The 21,090-nt window shown below is 37.7% G+C and overlaps 1 protein-coding gene across 17 annotated transcripts in view; it reads right to left on the bottom strand.

Annotated features, from left to right (window-relative positions):
* LOC116799594 (poly(rC)-binding protein 3-like) overlaps positions 1–21,090 on the bottom strand; it is a 497,681-nt gene that overhangs the window by 297,324 nt on the left and 179,267 nt on the right. For 15 of the 17 annotated variants that reach the window (XM_032712987.1, XM_032712998.1, XM_032712951.1 and 12 more), the window contains exon 3: positions 6,556–6,612. The exons of the other annotated variants lie outside the window; for them this stretch is intronic. The gene's annotated coding sequence lies outside the window, so the exon portion shown is untranslated. The remainder of the gene's footprint in view (positions 1–6,555; positions 6,613–21,090) is intronic. 17 annotated transcript variants of the gene reach the window in all.

Below are 21,090 nucleotides of genomic sequence, written 5' to 3' on the forward strand. Positions count from 1 at the left end.
AAAACCACTGCTCATTTGAACTCAAGCTTGGAAACAAATCTCGACAATGAACTGAAAACCTGAGGATTTGCACAGATCTACTAATACATGTACAAGCTATACTATATAGGACGCATCCCAATGGAGAGACAGCATTATATAACTATTGTTAAAGAAAAAGCAGTACTGAAGGGAGACAGGGAAGAAGAAGGAGGGGAAGGGAAAAAAAGAAATCTGAAAAGGAGAGAGACAGGGGATGAACTAGTAGAGAAGAGATTCAGTGGTTTCATTTTCAGTAGTTTCATTTTCACTTAGCTCCCCAGGCCTTGGTAAAACCTATAGTACAGCTGCCTATATTTAGAAATGGATTTATTCCTGCAGGTTTATTCTGTGATTTGAACCGGAAAAAATTCTCTTACTGGGGGAAGAGAAAGGGTGAGGTGAAAACATCCTCTTGTGCTGTTAAGACTGAAATTGTATTTCAGAATCAACTAAGTCAGCAGTAGAATAGACACCCAATTTTGAATCAAAATTTGGAGGTAAATACAATTACATAATTTCAGCATTAGTGGTTGGAAACAAAAAGGTAGTCATTTATTTCTTCATTTGTTAGCAGCTCCAGTCTCTGAAAGATAACTTGGTTCCACAGATACAGTTGGTAGGAAAGTCAGAGTTTCCGTGTGTGAGACACCATTACTATCGTTCCCACCACCCTAGCCACATATTTACATGAGAAAAAACCCCCAAAAAGTCTTTGCAAATTACCAACAAACCAGAAAATCAAATAAAATTTTATTTTAATAATATAGTTAAATATAATAGAGTTTCTGACACAAAATACCCTCTATTATTTGGCTGGGCCATCTTTATGCCAACTGAACAATAGAAAATTGGGATCAAATTAAGAGGTGCTCTCAGTTACATGGTACTAATTCAAAGGTAAAGCATGGCTGGAACAGGCAACTGCCTATTAAGCTTATGAAAAGGATAGATGTATTCTGAGGGGGAGAGAAGGGCGGTTACTAACATTGAATCTGAGTGGTCTCCTGAAAACTTTCACAGGGAGAACACCGAGCAACAAATGTCCACTATAGTACAAATATGTTGTCAAGTTGCTGTGACAGATCCATTATGGGTGAGCAGCTTAGCAAAATGAACTCGATCTCAACTGTCGCACAATATAAATGCCACAAGCTCAGAAGGACTTGAGCTTCCAGTTCCCCCATCCCTTCCTCTGTGGTTAGCAAAAGTGAGTTGGTATCCAAGAGAAGCAGTAGGTCAAGGAAAGCCTTATGCACAAGAATAACCACTCTGGGAAAGACCCTCCTGTCACAAACCAAATCTACCACACTGTGAAACTACACATTTTCAAACACACATATGGCTTCCTTCTTCTCTAGTTGCAGAAAGGAAACTTCAGTGCAGTTACAGACAACAAGTCATATATCTGTTTGCATATTCTGATTTCTCAAATTACACCAAAATGTCGTAGCACATGACATTTTTTCCTACCAGGAACTAAGGAAAGAGCACAAGAAGGATAATGATCCAGAGGTGGTAGCAACATCAGACTTGTAAAATGACATTTCCTCAGGGTATTAACAGTAATAGTTTTGAACTCAACCTATGAGGTATACATGTGACATACACGGGCAAGTGAAAGCTAGAGCTTTTAAAATGTATTCAATTTTCAAACACAGAATATTTTAACACAAAGTTAAGTTTTATGATAACAGTTAAGGTCACATTAAAATTTTCGATCACACTTATGTGATTGTTCAGGAAAAGGCATTTCAGCATATCTTTAAGTCTTATTAAGGTCTCAAGAATGTGAGCCTTATGGTTTGGTGAGCCATGGCATGAGCCACCAGCCAAACTCAAAGGATCTTCAGAACAACCACAGTAGCAAGGTGTGGACTGAGAAAAGGTGAATCACATTATCTCCACTATTCAGGAAGATTTCTCTCACACTGTGATGAATTTATTAGGACATACAATAATTTACAAGATATCCTGTTATTTCTTTACTTTAAAATTACTGCTAGAGCAGACAACAAAGTTTTATAGAAGATCTCTTGCTAATTCAGTATAGTACAAGCATTGCCACACATGTAGACCTGAATGCAGGGACGGAAAAAAGGTTCAACCAAATATGTCCCCCTAGACAACACTGCAGATAGACTAAACTGCAGTAAGTGCCCTCTTTGTAGGAAATACAGTTTATTAAAATCTAACCCTGTTTATTAAAATCTAACCATGGCCTTGCTCCAAATTCCACGTTTAATGCCACAAAATAGAAAGAATAGCAAGGACTACCTCCTGGCTGATGATCAGCTAGCTAAGTGTGCTGCTCCGCAGGACCAGGTACTACTGAGAAAGCACACAAAGGAAAAATTTCATGCATGAACCCAATCACACATGAATCCCTTTTATATCTTTCCTCTTTCTTTCTGCTCTCTACCCTTCATCTTTTCCCATGCTGCAGCACAAGAACAATCCACCTACTGGTGAAGCCTTACTGTTTTTCAGTTCTACTCGGTGAACAGACTGAAACTGACCCTGTGGCTCCCAACCTTAGCCAAGTCCAATGATAAGTTTCCTGCTTGTGCAACCTAGCCAGCACTGCGTGGCTCATTCATGTGGCTAGGATTCCTCAGTTACATCCAAGAGTTGGTCAACATTCATCATAAAAATCAAATACTTTCTCACATAGTTGCTTAAAGTCGCCTGAGTTATTCAGCGACTGCTTCCACTCCCCTTTCACCCACACATTTTTTAAAGTATTCAGTCCAGTGTTTACTACAATGCAGCTTTTTAAGACCTATGTACCTTTATGTTTGCAGGAGTGAGTACACTGGCACTAATTCTAGCTTTGGAGGTTTTTTGAGACAGAGAGGAAGGGTTTTTGCTTTCCTTAAACAGGCCAAGTCCTCACTAGGAATGATTTTTTTTTTTGTCTGGTTTTTTTTGGTTTTTTTTGTTCGTTTTTTTAATCACAAATAATTATATTATTGTCATGAACTCTGATTAGGTATCCAATCTAATAGACTATGAATTTTGCACCTTAGTCTCAAGGGACTCAATTATATTATTAGTACAATTTGTTGAAAGTAAGTGGTCCCAAATTTTCCGGTCTGCCCATATTAAATGAAAAGAGATATTAACTTATGGAAATATTTATGTGAACTAAGTTACCATTGTCAAATGGTGACCTTATGAGACTGGATAAAGAAATAGGCATTAACATAGACTGCTACACTGCCATGAAACCAAAGGAGAAAAATAATGAGATATAGAGCAGATTAGCATTAACTAAAAACCAAACAACCCACACATAAAACAAAAATAATAAAACAGTCTCCAGTTTCCAGTATTTACTATACATATAATGTCAAGTTGTTATTTTTACTGACATCTTTCTGAGCCTCTGCACATTGCAGTGCCCTCTAACAGAAACAACACTGCCAGAACAGAAATAGTCTCATTTTCATCTCTGTCTCCACTAAAAGTTGATCTTAGTTTTTTTTCAATTCCCAATTTATCTCTGTGTGGAACACTATCCAATGTATGGCTGCTGAACCACAAATAATGATGTCACTGTAACAAATAATTCTAATAATCAATTTAAAAGCAAAGTAATATGATGACTAATTTTTAAAGGTGAGCTTGCTCTGAGTTCTTACACATATAGTGCATGTTCACTGCACAATTTACCTCTCCCATACATTTGAACTACATGCGGATGATGCTCCTTAATTTTCTCAACACACCAGTTGTCAGCATTATTCCTTAAGAGAGAAGCAACTTCTCACAAATACCTTCAGCAGATTCTATTCTCTTCTGCCATCCCCAGAGGACCTGTATGAACCTGGTCATTATGGATCCGACTTCATTCCCTTTGTCCTTGTGCTCTGTTCAAGCCATACAACTGGTAATTAAAGCACAACGAATCTAGATGGGGAGCTACCATCACAACAGGTAATTAAGCTCTAGCAACGACAGAACCCAATCCACCGAGCCAGGGATAATGAAGGATGTTTTTCATTGTATTTGTTCACTTTCTCACCCCCATCAGCTTCTCATTGTAGCTCCTCCATTATAATATCTGCTACTGAGCTCTCACTTTTGTGCTCTTCATTTCTCTCTCAGCCTCATATTTCCAACTTGCTGGAATTTCCTTTCCCGAAACAGTTACCTGTGTGTCTGCTTCCCCTTTTCAGCAAATTGCTGTTCCTCTTGCAACAATAAAAGTCTCTCTATCCCTCTCCCCACATAATGAGCTATATACACATCAAATCCACTGGCTGACATCTATATTCCTGGTGCACTTTTAAAACAGTGATTATGTTACCTTGAAAAATTTTAAGTGTGTTCAAGGTTTGAGAGCATTGTGTGTGTATTACAGACTGTATTCTCTCAGTCTTGTGCTTCCAGCTTCAGCCTATCTATACTCAGTTTCCTCAGGATCAGACCTTGCAAAACACTGGACACTTGCTCCTGACACATTTAGGGAAAAATTGATCCTCTTTGCGCAGCCTCTTTTAAGGGAAGATCTATTTATAAAATACCTTGATCTTTTATGCTACAGAAGAGAAACTCACAAACACAAGCACATACAGAGAGAAGAAAACCTCTACTGAAAATGTGAACTCATGGAGTGTTCTCCTCTGAGATGAGTCCTTCCCTTTCTGCAAGGAAGGAAAGGTCCACAAATTTCTGCAGCACCATTTTTCCTTTTTCTTCTTCCCACAAGTAAGAATGGATTTATCCAATCCACAATGAAAGGCTACACAGCAATGGAAAAAGATATCCATTTGATCCAGTGTTACCAATCACATTTACATAAGATACACATGCAACACCAATTTCTCTCAAGCACTTGTGCAATATGAATGCACCTCCCATTTGAGGCATTCATGCTCAGACCCCATTAAGTGTCTGCCTGTATAATTAATTGCAAGGTATTACACACACACAAACTAATGTTTCATTTTATTTAGGAAAGGATTAGTTTATGAAATATAAATCACAAAGTACTGACGTTTTAGAAACTGCTTAATCTATGTGTGATACATAGGTCTGGATGGTAAACTCTTCTGGTCCTAAAAATATTATCATATGTTTTACCTTCCCTGTCATTACATTTACTGTCACTTCATCATCCCAGTGTTAGTCTGGTGCTACCAGACTACCTTTGCCTTTGTATCAAAATGAACAAAAAATGCAAGTTAAAAAACCCAAACATATCTGATACCTTGAAAGAAGTGATGGAATTAAAACAGACTGAAAGAAGTTAAACTCTCTCCTACATAGTTTCATAAAAAGAAAACTCTGAAGTATCAACATTGAAGTTCTAGAAATTTATCATTATGTTCAGACTAGTAGAGAAAGCACTGACGGTTTTTCCTACATTCATTTTTAAATCCTAACCATAAAAAAGTGAATGTAGACAACAACATATATTGTAAATAGGACTCAAAATCCTACTAGGCATATATATCTTGGCTTGATTACTTCAGAAAAAGTTACCCTGCAACTTGAAAAATTACATCATTAAGGAGTCTCCTAAACTGGATTCCAGAGATGGGAAACTAATATCTTTATGTCATCTCCCCCTTTTTTTTTTTTTACATACTTAGAAATTTCTACTGCAAAAGAAATTTTGTATTTATTTGTCAGATCAACTCTATACCATTAAATAAACTTCTCCACAATGCATCTGTTTTATTGACACAAGCAGTGCAGAACACTCCCATTTGTCTACCTGCTTCTGATTGCCAAAACCCTTCTAGGAATCATTTCCATGGTGGATGTCCCTGTGACAAGGGGTTTCTAGAGCCTCACACTAGCTTAACTGAAATCTTTTCACATTTTCTTCACCATTTCTCTGGAACTGGAGCAGCCTCATATATTTCAGTGTAAGCAAAACTCCTGTTTGGTCACACCACTGTTTCAGGATTATAAGACTAAACAAGTCTATAGATGTATGCCCTAGGTATTGAACAGTTGCCACAAATAATAAAATTCAGCAAAAAACCACAATATAAAACTCTACCCTTACTTTAGTCTCTCTTTTATGCACTAATGACATGCTAGGGTACCTTTTTTACAACACTGCCCATCTGACTAAATAGCTGAAAAGAAAACAGTACCATTAAGTTATTTAGCAATGTTCACCACTAATATACCCAAACACTTATCTATTATTTTATGAACATGTGGGCTATGCCTCAGTTACACCAGATTTTCTGAACTCATAAGCCCAAATATCCTTTTTCACAGTAGAATATTTTACCATCTTATTTCAAGAAATAAGGTTTATTGAAGTTACTTTTTTTTGCATCTCCTGATGCATATTGTTTCTAAATAAAAAGGTCATTAATAATTTTTTAAACCTTGTTTTTGAAGGGTCATTTGGGACAAATGGAAAGAAGGTAAATTTTCATTTCTCTACCACCAGTGGAAATGCAAAATAAGAAAGTTAATACATCTACAGTTTGTACTTACACTAGCATAATCAAGATCAATATTTTTCACACGGTGATAATGCAAAAAGATGTGTCACATTCAACTTACCTATCACATCAGATGTTCACGAGCCACAGTTCTGCCTCAATCTGAAGAAAACTTGACCTGTTGAATATGAAGCAGCACATTTTCACTCATGAAGTCTTGCGCTCTTTAGAACAGGCTAACAAGCCACTAATTTTTGTGACAAAGAACCAAAAGCACTTTAGCACTAGAGACAACTTAGAGTCCCAAAATTTGTTTCCATCTTCTGTTGCAATTCAAATACTTACAGATAACTTAGATTTACCAGTCAGTACCCTATGTCATTTTAATATTTATACAATGTTCACCGGGGTACAGCATTTAGTTTTGGGAAGTATCTCAGAGAAATGTACAAAAACCCCTGAAGGCTACTGATTGTTAAAAATTGGTACACACAAATTCTTATGGTGCCCTTTGAACAAATCTGCAAAGACCAGAAAACAAAACATGCTATTCTTCCTTTACTTCTGCTTTTCATCTTTTCTCCTTTCTATATATTTTATCTCTCTCAGAGTAAAGTCAAAAGAAGGGAGGAAAAGAAAGGAAATGGAAAGAAATAGTAAGGACTGTCGGGGAAATGAGGGGACTCTTTCATGCCAAAAGTACCATTATATCAATTGTATTTTTATAAAAGCATCTCTCTGAAAATCGTAGCTGTCAAGTTTTTAGTTTTCTTATACTCACACAACCTAACTGAGATCTTGAGCAGTTTTGTTGGAATTTCTTGATCTGTAAAGCAAGGCAAACAAGACTCTTTAGTAGCCTGCATTCACTAGAAAGTAGGCAGAAGTCAGAGGTGCCCAATACTCATTAATGTATGTAAAATATATTCCTAATGTTAATATTATTGAAAAGAAAAGAGGTCAAGCTTAAAGTCTCTACTAGTATGACAGTAATATAAAATTAATTTTTATTAGTTAACTGTGAGTTTGAGATGACACAGTACACAATATCCTGGTGTACAGAACTGTAAATGTGCTATATTAGTTGCCTCCCAAGTGAAGCACAAAACATGAATTCACCATTACTGACTTAAACTGTTTCACTGACTCCACTTAAGCAGCACAAGAAATCTTGTTTCAGACTAAGCTAAGAAAAAATACTCAAGTCAGGACCGTTTAACCTATGACACCTCATATTGATTTTTTTTTACGCAATATCTATTTACATAGGCCTTCCTATTTTTCCCTTGGTCACATGAATGCAGGAAACTCCACCGCATCAGAATGAGATCAGTAAGCAAAGGCTGAATCCCATTTCTACTCAGTTGAGTGGCAGAACTTCCACTAACTTGATTAGGAGCTGTAGCAGTGCCTGAATGGCAAAAGATATCCTGCATGTCCCTTTTACTTGCCTTGGGCTGGAATTATATCCATCAATATTTTAGGATATAAGAGGGAGAAAAAACCAAAAAATTCAGTTATTTGAGAGACTTGAGAGAGGGGATTATTTCCATGTTTTGTTTTGTGGTGAGCCACACTTATAGCCAAGTACAAACAAGAAAGTAAAAACTAACACTGTTACATGATGCAAGGAAAAAACCAACAATCTGCTTTGTATCAGGAAACTTCCTCTGGAATAACACTGTCACACATGCTTGCACGGTATAAAGAGGAAAGAGATGCAGACCATCAAGTTTCTAATATTGCCTGCCAGCAAATTGCCTTGTCACGCACTTACACCTTCCATATGAGAGAAGAGTTACACAGCCCTTTGTGCTGATTTGCATCACTTGTTTGCTGTTACAAAATATTCCTAGGGAACATTTCAATAATAAAAGAGATGAGCTTCAAGCCAGCTGAACAATGCTCTGCAGCTCAGATTAAATGTATCCACTGCTTTCAAACAAACAACTCAAGGCTGATCCTCCACCCCTGTCATGGGTTTACTTGTTCTAAAAAAACCAAACAGGAAGTTTTTTCCCCTGCTGCATGTGGGGGAGCGATGTTGAATGGAGAGGACAGTTTTCTGCCTTGGGTGATTACCTACACAGAGGAGCTGGCTGGCAGAACTACATTCCAGCCTGATAGGGGCTGAGGGAGGGGGGAGGAGTTTTTTTCCTCTCCTTGCAAATGCGGGGCACTTCACTTTCTGCCTTGACAGAGACAAGGTGTGTATGTGTGTTGGAAAAGCTTTGAGGCCATTTTTCTTTTAACCTGGTCATCTGGCTGCTCTCCAGCCTCAGCTTGCCTGTGTGCTGCCCTGTATCCAGCCTGAATCTGCTCAGATTTCACCATAGAGTTTGTGCTCACTGACGAACAAAGGGGGACTCCTGTCTACAGCCAGCCGCAGACAGCAGGAGTTTAGTGGGCAAGAAACCGCCCTTCTTTCTCCCTTTTTCCCCTTCCCCTCCTCGGGGTGCGTGTGGGGAAATCTCCATTTTTTGGCTTCCCCTGTGGTCCGGGGACCCCAGGTGGTGACCAGAGCCCAACATTGCCCCCTGCTGACCAACACCGAGCACTGCAGGCTCTGCTCCTCCAGCGATCCAACAGCGCTCCTGCCGACCATGATTAGAATTGCACTAGAGGACAGGGAAGTATCAAACTGTTTCCTTTTTTGAAGTGGATTTTTTGGGTACAGGATTATTGTTTAGTTGTTTTTGTGTTCTTTTGTTGTTCTTGCCAATATACATATAGCTTTAATAAAGGCTTGTTATTTCTTTCTTTTTTCCATACTTCCTCGATTGGAGCCTCTTAATTTCAGATTTACAATTGCTGAGAGAGAGGAGGTTGGTCTACCTCATAACTCATCCTCCTTAGCAAAACACTCCAATCTCCTTAAACTGAGACAACCCCCAACCTTGTGAACTATACTTTCCTTTGATTTACATTTCCTGTGGTTTGAATACCTTTGAAGTAGTATTTGCATTAGGTCCTTGGAAGCAATCAAACCTCTGTCTTTGAACTATTAGGAGTAGGAAACGAAACTAGCTCCTTTAGTCCCCTGCTGTTCTCAGAAGGGTCTCTCTCTGCATTCCTCTGAAGGTGCACAATTTCTGTGGACTTTAGTGGGTGGTCCAGGCATTTGAGCAGCCATGACTGAGAAGGGCTTTCACAGCTCTTCCTATGAGGATCTCAAAATATTTCAAAGGCGAGTGGCAGGATAAACACTCACATATCTACCTAATCTTTATAATCTATTTGCTAAAGTTTGAAGGGAAAAGATTTTTTCTTTAAAACTTTCAGATCCATAATATCTTTAAGAATATTACTCATCATGTTTTCCACCTATAGTGCCTTTATTTGTATTTTTGATTAGAGGAAGGTTTATGTATCAACCTCAGTATAACGGAAATATATTAGGAACCTATTCAAGCATAGATACATACGTTTATCCAGATAAAAAAATTACCTTGAAAATTCACACTGTAAGTTTAATACACAACACCTTTCTTCTTTTAATTTCAAATATTGTGTTTCCTCATATAGAGAAATGAAGTACCATTTCCTTTTTTAGATCAAGATGGAGTTCATGACTCAACCTTCTCTTTACTTCTTTCTTTCAAAAGACCATCACTTTACAGTGCAGAACACACAGTTGTGCAATACTAATGAGGGAAAAGGTCCTTGAGTGAATCCTATTAGATGTGCTCTTTACTGTTTTTCTGCAATATGGCTGTTTACAATAGAGAACATTTTATCTTTGGACTAAACTGTCAGAGTAGGAAAACATGCTAGTCACTCAAACCAACATACAATTTCTTAAAAGAGTTAAAGCTTCAAAAAAGAGTTCATTACTCAGTGAGTAATCAAACTATTTGTCATGCAGTGTTATTCTATCTTCCTCTTAAGGTTGTTTTACATTTACAGCATATGTGTTATTTTATTCTCCTCAAATGGCAATTTAAAGACCCTCACTTTAAGTTATTATTCCCTAATGTCTGAGACAAGACATTAACAGCAACAGTTCAGATATCACAGTGCCTCTAAAGACACAGGCTGGTCAGCCACCGCTCCGGCTCTGTGCAGAGCTTCCCAATAAGCAAGTCATGATGGAATAAGTGGAGCAAAACTAGATGTCCTAGAGAATAAACTGCTACCCTTCATGGAAAGGACAGACAGACAGCAAAGTCATGCAAAACAAAGACAATGTAGGACTCCTGTGGTGGAGATCACTCCGTCTGCGGCTCTCAAGGGACTGGGTACCTGGGGAGATGTGTTAACATGAATTTTAAGAGAAATCCCATGACACTGCCTCTCTTTTATGCCACCCCATAGAGTCATAAAACCCTGTAATTTAGCAATTCCTGTGTCATAGCTATGAAGCATAAGGAGACAGTAACTCAAAGTTGAAACAAAAACCCAAAACACATGTGGAAAGATGAGCTCTTGATTAGGTTCTAACTTCAGTTTTTTGCACATCATACAAGGCTGCACACCCTACTGTAGCAATCAACCAGGACAAATTTTCACATTGATCTGTGTTCTAGCCATGAAATGCTGTAAGCACTAGATAAGATTAATTCTTTCATCCAGTGCACCAGGAGACCACTGGGAATTTATCTGAACGGAGAGAACTTTAATAGAAACAAAAAGGGAGTGTTGATTAACATAACTCAGTATTTTCTTTTTAAATGTAATTGAGGAGCTGAAAGTTTGGGGATCTGAGTTATGCACTCCTTGTGCACTCAGAAGATACAGAATGAACATGAGCAGTGTAAGCTTTTCCAAGGCTGTTTCCAGCCAAAGTTCATTATCTATGGACTCCTGGTAAGAAACCCAAGCCCACCAAACCAAACCAACTACCCAAATGTAAGAGATAAGAGATTGTGTAGTTAGATTGTGTAGATTCGCATAAAGGATGCAACCCCCCCCCCAAAACCTCTCTATCAAACCACTGTCATAACGTTGTAATACCATTTTACAGTGGAGCCAGTGAAGACTGCTCTATGCTCCCTCTGTTCCTAAAATACTCACTTTTTTTTTTTTTTTTTTTTTTTTTTTTAATAAAAGCAGACAAAAATCAGCCTTACCAGAAAGATTGAATTTCATGGCTGGCATTTTGGAATGCTTTATCTCTAAACTTTAAAAAGACTAAATAGTTTTAAAATGGTGTTAGAAGATGGACCTTGTTAATTCACTAGTGACTCCTGACAAACATTGTGAAATTAAAACATTAGATAATGAGCAAACAAGGCAGAAGTGGGGGAAGGAAAACAGCTCTGAACACAGCTCTGCATCGCAACTACCAAAAGCTAAAACTAAGATACAGTTGCCAAATCATCATTTACATACATTCAAAATATTTAGCTACAATTACTCATACTATATTAATATTTTCCGTATATAAGTGACTTTATGCAATCATTGTGCAGAAAATTTCAGATGTGGCAAAGTGAAAGCTAGTGATGCAAAATGCAGTACTTATTAAGAGGCCAACCAGCCAGGTACCACGTGCTGGAAACAGTGGCACCTGTACCATGCCAGAGCAACTGTGCAGAGGAATGATGAAACCCATAGAAGCCTTGCATCTATCAGGCTCCTGTGAATCACTTAAAGAAGGAATGAAAATTAAACACACCACACAGATTACAAAATGAGACTGGTGCTAATGACATGCCAGGAGCAGCATTAAAATGGAGCATTTAAAAATTAACTGTGTGAAATACAAAAGTGTCTTGAGCACATGTGGGCCAGATACTTCATGGTTTCAAGCTGTACTCTCACAGAACCATACTCAGAGTATGGAGGCTCTTCTTCAAGAATGCTCCTTATTTGTACTGTTCTTTAACAACTTGCTTTAAAAGTCAGATGGGTTCTAGATGTTGAAAAAACAACAAAAAAAAAATCTAAGCACCTAAATTTCGTTTATATATTTTGAATATAGATTCTGTTTCAAACTTCTACCAACTGTAAAAAGTTTCAGATTGGACCACTATATGTGCTGTAGGTCTCCACATCATAGAAGGTTCTTAGGTCTGTGGCTTTTCTTCTTGCTCGTAAGATTCTCATACTTTTGTTTTGTTTAATACAAACAGTTTATATCAGGTAATAAAGCTAAATGCCTTGGGATAGCAGCAACAAAATATTTTAGCTTCTCAATTTTCTTCCCCATAAACTCATTTCATAATTTCAAAATTATAAAACTTTAAAGGGCTAAAATAAGACCAAAATACGGATTATTTTAAGAGATCTTTGTTACCTTTCAGAACACTTTACCATCTGTATTGTCTCTGCTTGGTCAGGTTTCAAAATCTAAGATCACAGCTGTATGTGCAGGCTCTTTAGCCTTCCAAAACAGACATACAAAGAAGTCTCAGAAATAATACTGTAATACAGGCAAAGGGCTTGAGATTCTCATACCTTGTGAACACTTCATTCACAATCACTGACTATCCATTATAGACGTTGACAGCTTTAGATCTATGTATTACATTTTGGGGAATAAATGCCCACCTATATAGTTAGCCTTTATAGAGCAACCTTTTATTTTGTGTATAAATCTGCGTTTAATGAGCCTTGAAAGAGATGATTGCTAAATAACAGCCTGCTGCATTCAAGCTCAACTGCCTCCAATTATATTGTTTATAATTATATAATTGTATAATATAATGTGTGTCCAACAATCTCTGTGTTTTATTACTGCACAGCACTACGACACCAGTGTAAATCACCTTTTCACTTTCACAGTCAGCCTCTTTCATTTTGCTTAGTCAGCCAACAAAATGCATACAGAACTGCACTTTTGACTGCTGAATGCATCAAACCAGCTTACCAGCCTCAGCAGAAATAAGAAAGTAATGGAAGTGGTCAACTCACAAAGATGAAAGGGGAAAGAAAGGTATTGTCTATACAAGGAAGTGAGGGAGGAACAAAAAGGAAAAAATAATTAGTTTAAAATCATATATAGTGTTTATGAATTTTGTTTCTTAGGGTATTTTTGTTGGCAGATGCTTCCAAATATCATGCCTATCCAAAATACCCATGAGATTCAGAGCAAAGTAGCTGACATTGGGCAGTATTCTTTGCATTATTCTTACTCCTATGTGGATACTGCAGCACTTGCGGTAATGGCACTAAAATTAGCAAGAATCTTATTAGCAAACACACCATTATGCTGTTAAACACCTACACAAGCCTCTCTTCTTTCTCCACCTTCAAAGAATAACATTTGTGCTCTCTGTTCCATCATTTGAAAACTAGCCCAGCTTTTAATCAGCAATTTAATACGCTGGCACTCAGCATATAATTATAATAGTTCCTGCCACAGAAATTTAAGCCCAAAGTCATCCATAAAACTCCTTCTTGACTTAATAGGGACAGCATTTCTTTTTGTTTTGAAAAACCTTGTTGGATACAACTTCCAAAGTGACAGAATTCTCATTTTTAAATGTGGCATAAAGCCCTCTGCCTCCCTTCTCTCTTCAAGCACACTCTCCACACAGGAATTTCTTCTTTTCTCTTTAGTCCACAGGTCCCCACAGCCACACCTCCCGGTCTTTTAATCAGGGAACCTCCAGTACAACAACTCCCTGTAAGAAAGGCTCTCATCAGCACAGGGCAGCACACAACTTCCTACTACACTCACCCCTCTTTTCTTTTGCTCTTGGCTACCTGTAAAGCATTGACTTTGAGTTGGTCTCAGCTGACTTTTAACGCTTGCAGCTTAGCTTTACTCCAAATTAATACACTGAATTTTAACAATCTGAAACTATGATCTTTCTAATGTTTTCAGAGTCATTACATGGCTAGTAGTTGAGCCCTTAAAAGGGACTTCAGGTGTAAGGCTTCACATCTTCTGAACTATCTCAGTCTGTAGTCCTCCCTGATCAGCATTTACACAGCTTTAAAACTACTGCACTTGAAGGCACATGTACAGCAGGATGCCTCTCCCTGTGCTTGATGACTCAAATAAATGTCTTCTGAAATCCACTACTATTGTTATTTTAACAACTTGGAACAATTTACCAAATTGGGGGAAGTTGGTTTAAAACTATGATTAATTTTTTCAGTGTTACCAATAAAATTACTGCAAACACCTTCTCAGGTCAATTAGCTTCAATATTGCATATCAGTTCCTAAACAATCCCTTAACTAGAGCCAATGACTATAGAAAAGCAAGGGACCTGGACTTCTCTTCAGTTTAGATGCTGTTTTGAAACTGTAGAATAAATTAAAAATCAACATGTAATTATAATTGCAGTTATTTAAAAGAATAACTGCATGACTTTCTTTGATCTTGAGGAAATGTTTCACCATTATTTATCAAACAACCCACTTTTATATGCCATTTTTTATATAAAATCTTCAAACTGACCTTAATACAAATGTTTGTAATGTGTTGAATAGAAAAATACCAGGTAATGAAAAACATGATCACTATCTCATAGTTTTGTAAAACTGGTTTTCACAGCAAGAAAATCCCACATAAATGACAATATTAACTTGCATTTAGATTTAGCAAATACTTTCCTATAGACAAGCCAACTTGTTAAACAGAATCCAAGCAGAAGCCAATTAAAGGAAACATCCAAGGGCAGGAGGGAAAATGTGCATTGAATAGGCAGCCCACACAGTTATCCCAACCACTGTTTCTCTCGGTCACTACAAAGAAGTCTGGGTCTGACTGTGAGGCCACAGGGAAAAGCAACATGCTGTCAGCACAGGACATAGCACCACTTTTATTCCCAGCACAGCTTCCAGATCCCCCAAACTACTCAAACATACCCACCTCATCTCCAGGTGCTGTGCTGCCCTAACTAAAGTAACTGACAGAGTTTCTCACTGTGCCCTCCCCAGGCGCTTAGCCAAGGTGAGCAACTGTGCACCTTGCCTTGAACACTAGTGCTCATTACAGGAACAGGAATGATACTGCTGATGGAAGAGATGCTTTCTGCTTAACTGTGAGAGCATATACATCTTCAAAGCTGTTAAATAAAAGTCTATTTCTAAAACTGAGTATTTTCATTGCCTTCCTGTTTTCAAGTCTCTGGGATTTACTCTTCCACATTTACAAGCTTTCCTCTGCAAAAATAATGGTTACATGTTTTTGTTTTGTTTTGTTTTTTTGAACAAGTACCAAGTGTTATCGTCATCCTTTTTCCACTTCACTGCAGGAGAAGGAAGGGTGAGCATTGCATTAAGGAGAAATCACCATGCTGAGTGCAGTATCTTGAATATGTTACCTGGGACTAGCTCCACAAGACCCCACTCACTGTTCATAAGCAGTGCCTGACGCATGAAGTGATGACACCCTGTGTGTTTCAGCATTTTAAATAAACAGGCATCTGAACTCTGTCTCACCTGGCTTATTTTCAAGCAGAAAATTAGGTCCAATCAAAAGAGAGAGGAAGCACTTGGTTGGAAATGGAAAGGTAGGGCAGGTGCAAATTTAAAATCAGCTCGGGAAACAGAACAAACCAGGTAAAAATTTGTTACCAGCTGACGAAAAATAGATATCAGGAAAAAAAAAAATTCAAAGCAGGTTATGTCTTAAATTTTGGGTCAGTTTTCTTTTACACATATTCCGCATTACCTTTGAAAGGCTTTTTCAGTAGATCTATCTGCACTTGCTTCTGCTTCACACTTCTGCAAAGTCAGAACTGTCATAGTGATTTGGATTTTGTCCACGTTATTTAAAGTTGTTTTTCTGAGTGCTAATATTGGACTCTTGGGACTCCAGAAATTACTGAATTTGTGGGTTGTTTTGCGAACTTTCAGAATATCCAAGTAACAGGTGAAATTGTGCATCTGTATAAGAACTGCTTCGAAGATTTTTGTTTTTTTTTTAACTACTTCACTCTGGAAGTGGTACTGGTAACGAAGTAGTTATGGTTTTAAAAGAAATCAAAAGTATGGTGTAAGCAAAGTATATTAACATAGTGTACGTTCAATTCAAATGAAAAAAATAGTGAAGGGTAGAAACAAGCAACAAGTTAAGTATATCAAATTTAGGAGGAAGAAAGCGTCTTCTTGCTCCTAACACTGATAAAGGCCACTTTCTACCACTTGGAGGTAAAATTGACAGTGGACAAGAGAGCAACTGGAAAAGAATATGCATTAGATATCAGAATTTTTACTGCAGAAATAGAAACCTGCAACTCTGTAGATACTAACATACCAAACACTTCAAATGGATATCAGCTTACTACACATACATTGTGAATGTTGCTTCCACGGCACTGCTAACACATGCAGTAATTTTTCTGGGTTGGCTTTTCCAGTTACTCCAGAAAAAAAAAATCTTTTTTTAATCTTTTAAAAAGTCCAGGAACATGTACGTTTAGCATGCCAGACTATAGACACTTTAAGCCCTGAATTTGCAAAAACTTAAATGAAATCTGAGCAATAAGAGCCTTCTATAATGTATTATTTCTCCTGAATATGGGGGGGGGGGAAATGCAACTGAAAGACTTTGTGCAGTTTGTGTGGTTGCACATCCAGCAACTGTATTGCTGACATATAATGGTAGCTATTATTATTTTGACTTCTATCTCAAACAATCTGAAAAAGTTCTCAACTGTTACCAAATTTTATATACATATTTCTTCCTTCACAAAGTTGAAGTATTACAAGAGGGTAAAATATTCTGCTTCAACAGCTTTATCACAATCTATCTTCATTTAAGATGCATGTGAACGTAAATTTTTCACTTCTCCTTTCCTTGAACAGTCTCTACCAAAATTTTCAGAAAAGGTTTTTTCGATTTATTTAGTTTTTACACAAAAATATTCAAACCACATTTTTCCGTCTCTATCTTTCAGACAACCCAGCACACTGAAGGAAAACTGTGTTCTGTTTTCTTCCCCTATTTAATAGTTATTCTCTGATTAAACAGTGGTGAAAGTAAAAGTCTTTATTTACAAGTTCATCAAGCATGGTATGCCTCCATCTGGTTCTGAAAAAAAGCCTGTAGATCCCAGTATGTATTTGAATTTATAATAGAATATTAAAAAAAGTAAAAAGAAAATCAATAAGACTCATTTTAACAGAACATGCTAAAATGCTTCTTAAAGAAATGGAAATGAATAAAGATAAAGGTAGAACAGGATCCTTCCCTCAAAATTAATTTTTTTGTGTGCTGAGGTTCATGTCCTTGCTGACAGCTGCCATGTAAATACATTACCACAGGTAACCAATATACATCCTTGATCAAACCTGTAAGTCCACATCAGGAATTTAAATGTTCAGTTATCTTTATAAAGTACACAGACACGTGCAAAAATGATTTTACTTTTGCTGAAAATGCCCTGCCCTCCCTGCTTTCTCCCCACCAATCCTTTCTTCCTTGAAAAATAGTTACAGTACCCAATAAAATGTTATTATCATAATTTTTAAGGCTGTAGGGTATCAGGCAATTATCATTCTGATACCATAAGACACAATAATACATCATTCAGCCATTGGTCACACACATTTGACTTTGCATGTCAGGCAGGGATGGGTTCGAACATTATGAACTTGAAAGTGAACAGCTTTTCCATTTCACATGTAATACATAGCTGATTCCAAAGTCTAAATTCCTAGGTGTGGTACTGATATCATGATCAGCTGTCTTTCCACATGAGATTCATCTGCAAGAAGTGTCAAAGCTTGGCAACGTTGTCATTCTAGGATCTCCATTTTCCACAGTGACATATTTTACTTCCACTACCTATTAGAAAGAAAGGACTCTCACTTGTCTCTGAAGCACTAACAAGGGCTGGATTTTGGCCATGCTTTCAGAGCCCTCTACTTGTGCCATGAGTGAGGAGAATTACTTCAAAGGTCAATGATTGTTCATAGGAGGTTATAAGATTATTTTCAAGCTTCATCTATGCAATCAGATCTTGAGTCTTCTGGCAGTTATACAAGAGCCCAAAATGCCAACAGCCATATGTCTGGACCCTGTGTCTAAAAGGGTCTTCAGCTTTTTGGAGGAAGTGCTTGCTTCTTGCAGGAACTGAGATCCATCACTGATGCTGCTCTCTCCCTGAAATTAGTTATTCACCTCCTAAAGCAATTTATTGCTCAGTGGGAGAAACGTAACTCTCTATCTGACACAAAGGACAAAGGGCAACCTAGTTCCCTTCTGTGAATTCATGTGCCTCTTTAAACTCCTCACAAAGCCCCACTGGTAAGCTGCTCTGAAGCATTTCAGGACTCTCGAGTTGTTCTCCTTTCTGAAATGCTGACATTTATTCCTGTGTCTCCTTTCAAAGATTTTGTCACAGTTAAGACAGGCAGAGTTTCCCTTCTGGGCCCATCAGTATTTCTCTGGGCTGTCAACCAGGGAAGTTTCGAGCTCTAAAACATAAGATAGTCTAAAAAAGAGGCATTTGCTTAAACTGCCTGTTACTTCCAGAAGTTCTTAAATCATTATACTTATTCTTCATCAGTCTGCTAAAACCATTCATCTGAAGCCTTTTTTTTTTCCTTTTTAATAGTACTGATTCAGTTTTTAGCTCTGTTCACTCATACAAGTGTTTCCTTGCCTGAAGTCTTATGGATTCTGCTTGGACTTTTTAGCAGGACACCCTGTATGAAATAGGATACTTGTTTTTTCTTTTTTTTAACTGTTCTACATCTACCAAGCTAACACTACTAAGGGTCCAGTCTGGTTTTGCATAGGAACTGATATGTCCCATGTACCCACAGTATAAGTCATTCCATGAATGAAAAATTATCAAGGAACAGCAAAGCTAGGAAGCAGGATGCCTGTGTTTTTTAAGTAGCTCTTGAGGAACAAGACTGGGTCCAATCAGGTAACTGAGATGAGCATGGGCTGCTCAGGACCACCGATCTCCCAGACTTCTGAAAACAAGTATAGCACAGACACACCTGCCATGGATGTGCAGAACCAGCCTGGTTCCCAGGAGATTTATTTCCCCAGACTTCAGACTGCAAGACCCACCCCAGTTCTTCCACCCCACATCTAGCCCTGGAAGCAATCTGTCCACATCCACACACTTGAACATGATCTGCCAGATGGGAGCTGCCTCCCTGTGGTAATGGTACCAGTGACAGCACTGCCTCTGCCCTTCACCAAAGCTTACTACCCTAAGGGACCAAATCCCATGCCACTAAGGCTAGAAAGAATGGGGATGTGCACTTATTCTCAGCCTTAATGGTGGAGAACATCAGCAAAATACTGGAACTGATACTGCACCACACTGCCACTTCAGATACAAGTTCCATATTTTCATGAGGAAAGCAGGAAGAAGGGAAGTTTTCTTCCTTTGTATCTCATGTTACTCAGAGATATTTTTTCTGTGACATTCAGTGAAAGAAAATATGAAATGCAATGATCTGATGAGGTCATAGACCCCGTTAATTTATTACAAAATAGGACTGGATGTCTGTGTTTTGAGGTAAACTACTACATGGAAAATGGTAATCCAGATAATGTAGCACCGTTATGGTACCTTAGAAATTATAAACGCAAGTATATTTAGGGGTTTTTTTAACATCTTGGCTTAAGGAGATTCTGAATCCCCTACAACCCATGCTACTTTTCTATACTTCAGGTAACCAGCCGAATTCATTTCTATTTTGAACAAATTAAAGACAAACAAGGTTTTTGTGTCCCATAAATGTTTATTTATCACGATATTTCTTGATGGAAAATTCTGCTGGTCTCACACCTCCTACTTCAAAGATAATTATTAAGATAATCTTAACAAGATACAAAAATTTAGAAACAAGACCTATGCAAAGTCAGGAATTTATACTATCTCTTCCGAAAGAAATCCATCCTAGAAAGTACAAAACAAGATGAAGAAAACCTGGTACTGTTATTTAAAACCTTGTACATTGGACTAAAGATGAAGGTGCAGTAACCTGTATCCTGGCCTTTCATATGTGTTATTCAAAAAGCAAAGTCAGGTCCTTAATGATTGAATAAAGTTTTTTTATTTTTATATTTTAACACAAGTGACAGTGTAATATAAACCAACTTATGAGATCAATATTGAAACGCTAGAATAAGAGTATCTCTTATCCCTATCCACAAAGCAATTTAGTCCTCTACATCCCATCATCAAACACAAAATATTTGATCTCTCTTATTCTGAGATTGGCCCAAACAGAACAAAAGCTAAGAAACTATGGCAGTAAACTCAGCCAAAGCAACATTTGTATTTACTGTGAGGAGCTGACCGCAACTGAAAATATGGCTCTGTTAATGAATAACTTTTCCAATAATTGCTACAGAAGTTCTTTATAAGGTTGACACAAAACTACTAGAAAATAATTAAGCAAGCTCAAGTGATGTAAAGATAGTCCCAAAGCCTTAGGTTAAAGTGGAAAATTTTCCCTTTCCCAGGTACTTTGGAAGATGACTTATAGCGTCTTCCAACAGATGCTGTACAAGCAGTGGTGTGAAAAAAAAGGGCCACAGCATCACCACCATGACATCTTTTATGGTTTTCATCAAGCTGCAGCATTTCCAGAGAGACTACCACAATTTACAGAGGTGTCAAGCTGGCCATTTACCCTGGGGATCCTTTTCTGCCTCCAAGGCATCTCTACATCAGGAAAACACAAAAAATGGCTTCTATTTCTCCTTCTGTTGGCCCCAAAACCTGCACTATGCTCGAAAAGGCAAGAGGAGAGAAAATATCTGTCAGGATACTTCAGTACA

Source organism: Chiroxiphia lanceolata, chromosome 1 (genome assembly GCF_009829145.1).
Source record: "Chiroxiphia lanceolata isolate bChiLan1 chromosome 1, bChiLan1.pri, whole genome shotgun sequence".
NCBI lineage: Eukaryota > Metazoa > Chordata > Aves > Passeriformes > Pipridae > Chiroxiphia > Chiroxiphia lanceolata.